Source organism: Polypterus senegalus, chromosome 18, assembly GCF_016835505.1.
Source record: "Polypterus senegalus isolate Bchr_013 chromosome 18, ASM1683550v1, whole genome shotgun sequence".
Taxonomy (NCBI): Eukaryota; Metazoa; Chordata; class Cladistia; order Polypteriformes; family Polypteridae; genus Polypterus; species Polypterus senegalus.
Genome location: NC_053171.1, coordinates 13251928 through 13256347, shown reverse-complemented (window position 1 = coordinate 13256347; position 4420 = coordinate 13251928).

Below are 4420 nucleotides of genomic sequence, written 5' to 3'. Positions count from 1 at the left end.
TCCAAAGAGCGCTGAGCAAAAAACACATTACACAATTGAGAAGGCAGCAAAAGAATATGAAGCGAGTGACGCATACAAGCATATTCATAAGTGCAGCTACTGCGGAAACAAAGCACACGGTGGAAAAAGTCAATGTCCAGCTAAAGGAAGACAGTGTAAAAAATGTGGTCAATTGAACCAATTCGCTAAAGTTTGCAGGACTGGGAAAGGTAAACCCGTGTATGCAGTGTGTGATGTCTCAGATAAAGAGGAAGACGAGCTGTTTATCGATGCAGTAAGAAAGGAACAACCCTCTGAATCTGAACAAGCCTTTGTAGACATATCAGTAGGATATATGTGAGAGAGAGAGAGAGAGATGAGGGGAAAAGCTTTGCAAACCCTGGCATATTACAGTAGATATAAAAAATGTCTATGCGCCCCCTGCTAATTGGCAGGTTAGGTCTGATAAAAAAAAAAAAGAGAGGGAGGTTCCCAAATATCCAATGAGATTGTGTAACACATAACTGGGTTGTGCATAATATCCATCCATCCATCCATTATCCAACCCGCTATATCCTAACACAGGGGTCTGCTGGAGCCAATCCCGGCCAACACAGGGCGCAAGGCAGGAAACAAACCCCGGGCAGGGCACCAGCCCACTGCAGGGCACAAACACACACCAAGCACACACTATGGACAATTTAGGGTTGCCAGTACACCTAACCTGCATGTCTTTGGACTGTGGGAGGAAACCCACGCAGAAACGGGCAGAACATGCAGGGAGGACCTGAGAAGCGAACCCAGGTCTCCTTATACTGCGCACTACCCACTGCACCACCGTGCCGCCCCTGTGCACAATATTATAAAAAAATAAGAGACGAGATGTGATTTTCTGGGAGAGACACTTACACGTCCCACGAGACGAGGAGCGGCACACATGCAGAGCTGGCTAGAGATAATAGAAGTACGAAAATTCGAATGTCTCAAAAAAAGATCTCATTAGCACAAACAAATGGACATTATAACTCTGTGAAATAACGGAACAGTGAAAAGAGACTGAATATATTGTTTGGATTTCAACTTTAAGTCTGAGACTTGTAGATCGTCTAATTCGTGTTGCCATCGAGAACTGAAAGATTCCAAAAACGTTGTTGCAGTATGAAGTCACGTGAGATGGAGACTTTCAACATGAGATTCAAACAAGACCACAGTCATCTAACCTCTCAGTCGTGTGAATGCTTTTGTCAGAAACACTTCCTGCGCTCTCTGCTCTTGTAAATTTTATCAGGACAATAATTTTATACGTTCTAGATGACACGTCAACGACTAAGCGAAGAAGAAAGAGCGTGGATAAGCAATCAAGAAAGTCGTTTAATTTATTAGAGAGAAAGAAACGATATTCACTAACGGGCAGTTATGCTTGGCGTTGTCACAAAGTTCATCCATCCATCCATTATCCAACCCGCTATATCCTAACTACAGGGTCACGGGAGTCTGCTGGAGCCAATCCCAGCCAACACAGGGTGCAAGGCAGGAAACAAACTCCGGGCAGGGTGCCAGCCCATCACAGGGCACACACACACTAGGGACAATTTAGGATCACCAATGCACCTAACCTGCATGTCTTTGGACTGTGGGAGGAAACCCACGCAGACACGGAGAGAACCCATTAAGTGAACCCGGGTCTCCTAACTGCGAGGCAGCAGCGCTACCCACTGTGCCACCGTGCTGCCCCACGATGTTAAGTCCAAACACAGAATCAAAATTCAACGTGATCTTGAAGAAAAGTTAATTCCAAATATTGTTTTTACTAAAGTTTTAAAGTAAAAGTGAAAATAATGCATACTCGTAACAATTCCCATGAAAATAACAATCTCTTTAAATTGTATATCTGGTAAACCAAACCCGGGGTGGGCGAGCAAAGCGAGTTTGAAAAAAAAAAAATTACTGTAATAGGAAAGGTAAGAGGGCGGCACGGTGGCGCAGTGGGTAGCACTGCTGCCTGGGTTCTCTTCCCAGGTCCTCCCTGCGTGGAGTTTGCATGTCCTCCCCGTGTCTGCGTGGGTTTATTCTCACAGTCCAAAGACATGCAGGTTAGGTGCATTGGCGACCCTAAATTGTTCCCTGTGTGTGTGTGTGTGCGCCCTGCGGTGGGCTGGCGCCCTGTGTTGGCTGGGATTGGCTCCAGCAGACCCCCGTGACCCTGTAGTTAGGATACAGCGGGTTGGGTGCTGGATGGATGGAGGAAGGAAGGGTAAGAAGGAGAGAGACAGCCTGCCCCGGTCTATTAAGACATCACGGCCATTGCAGTTAAATGTCAGAGCCCACTTGGTCTCCACTGTATAACACAGGAAGGCCAATTGCGCGTTACTGTTGAGTGTTAATCTTACACTCCATTGAGTTCTTAGTGGATTGCCTTTATAGTTTAGCGTCTAAGACTGCTATGCTTAAAAACGGTCAGTACCTCTCAGCTCCAGGGACTTGTGCTCGATTCTCAGCCTGCTCATTGCCCCGGTGGGGTTGGCTTGTTGTCCGTGTGTCTGCAGGGGGTTCCCCTAATATATCTCTCTACACATGTCCAGTATGAGCACATGAGAGTTGGTCCTATGGTGGTCAGCTTTGACTCCAAGAGGCCTACCAAAGAAGAAATGGATTAATAAAATGGACTGACGTTACCACTCGCCTGGTCACATAAGGTAGCAGAATCATTTCTTTAACAGACCAGCACACTGTTTTTTAGCCACAAAAGGTTTTATTTTTTTTATTTTTTTATAAATAAGCAGTTTTATATTATTGTAAAACAGAGAGTTAGTTACCAGTTTTTTTTTTTTTCTGCACAGTTCTTTTACCCCCCCACCCCGTCCCACCCTCAGCACTTCCCCCATGCTAGACTGAAAAAGAGCCCCTAAAAATGACCCCACTCCCTGACCCTGTCCAAATACAAATGCACCCACAAATCCAGACACTGAGAATAAAAACTCACCACAAAAATAAAAAAAAAAAAAAAAAAAAAAAAAAAGGTCAGACAGCATTCGGGACACCGCCTCACCGAAAAAAGAACAAACTGAACCCAAAAGGAAAAACATTGGGAATCTTGGCTGGCCCAATGCCGCTAGCTCATCTTCAGGAAAAGATGTTCATGCTGCCCTCCAATCTGGACCTTCCCAGAAGTCCTCGCCACGACTATCACTACGTCGTACCTGCTTGCAACGTAATGCGTTGGCTTTCATCTCCCAGCATGCACTGTCCTGATGCTTTGTACACCTCACTCTGTTCCGCGTGTCTTCCCCGTCTACATTTTAAGTGGATTTTGTTTTCACCTGATAGAGTTGTGATCCTGCAGTGGATGAAGGAGGTTTGGGAAACTGAGGAGTGAATCGATTTGATATAAAATCACAAGGATGCGATTCTGCCATTGCCAGGGCTTCCCGATGCTGCTTGACGCCATTAATCGTCTCCCTCGCCAGTGTAACCAAATCCGTAACACTGTGAAGTTATTCGCTATTTCCCGAATAAGGATATCATGCTAGGCTCATCGTTGGTCCCCTAAATGGCAGCAGAATATTTACGCATTATTAGCTTCTATGGTTCCGACTGGAAAAATTCTTTTTTTACAATGGACGACAAGAGACGGTAGCTATTGTCAGATAAACACAGAAGAGTGACCTGACAGCACAGATTCTCTTCAAGTAATAAAAAGATGCAAGCGTTTTAATAAGAGATGGCCTCTTTTTCACGCGTGAGTACAGTGGCGCCACATTATGTCATTAATTCATTAGTTTGCTTATTTTAATTCCCAGAGTTACGTTGACAGCACAGTGGTTTGCACCGGCAGGTCTCACGGTTCACATGGGCTCCCTTCCTGCAGACGTTTCTTAATTTGATTTTGTATCTACGTCGGAAGTTACACTTAAAAACGTCCATCACTGGAAATTAGGCCCAAACTCATAATGCCTGATTACGTATTGAACGTAAGCTGTACTTTAAATCAAGAATCACAAGCTAGTTTTAAGCACAGCTACGTACAATATGTCAACCTCATCCTTAGACCTCCTACAGCTTTTAAGAATGATAGGCAACCTCACGTGATCTTTTATACGTAGATCAGCTTTAGCCAAAATGTTTATCGATTTGTGACGGCTCTCCTCTACACGTTATAATGTCAATTTTTCATCTGACGCTGTTCCTTTCCTTTATCTTATTATCAACACCAGCTTCACTTCTACTGGAGACACGTTTTGGAGGCATACTGATGGTACAGACATTTGATTTGAGACATGTGAGCAAATGGCACACGACAATGGTAAAATAGTGACGAAGTACGTACTGGGCTGTACTACACCGTAGTGTTAGGGACGGCTGCTATGTGTTTATCGTTGGTTACCTGTGTCATTTAGAATTGACGTTAAAATCCTGCTTATGGTTTACAAAGCCTTCAATA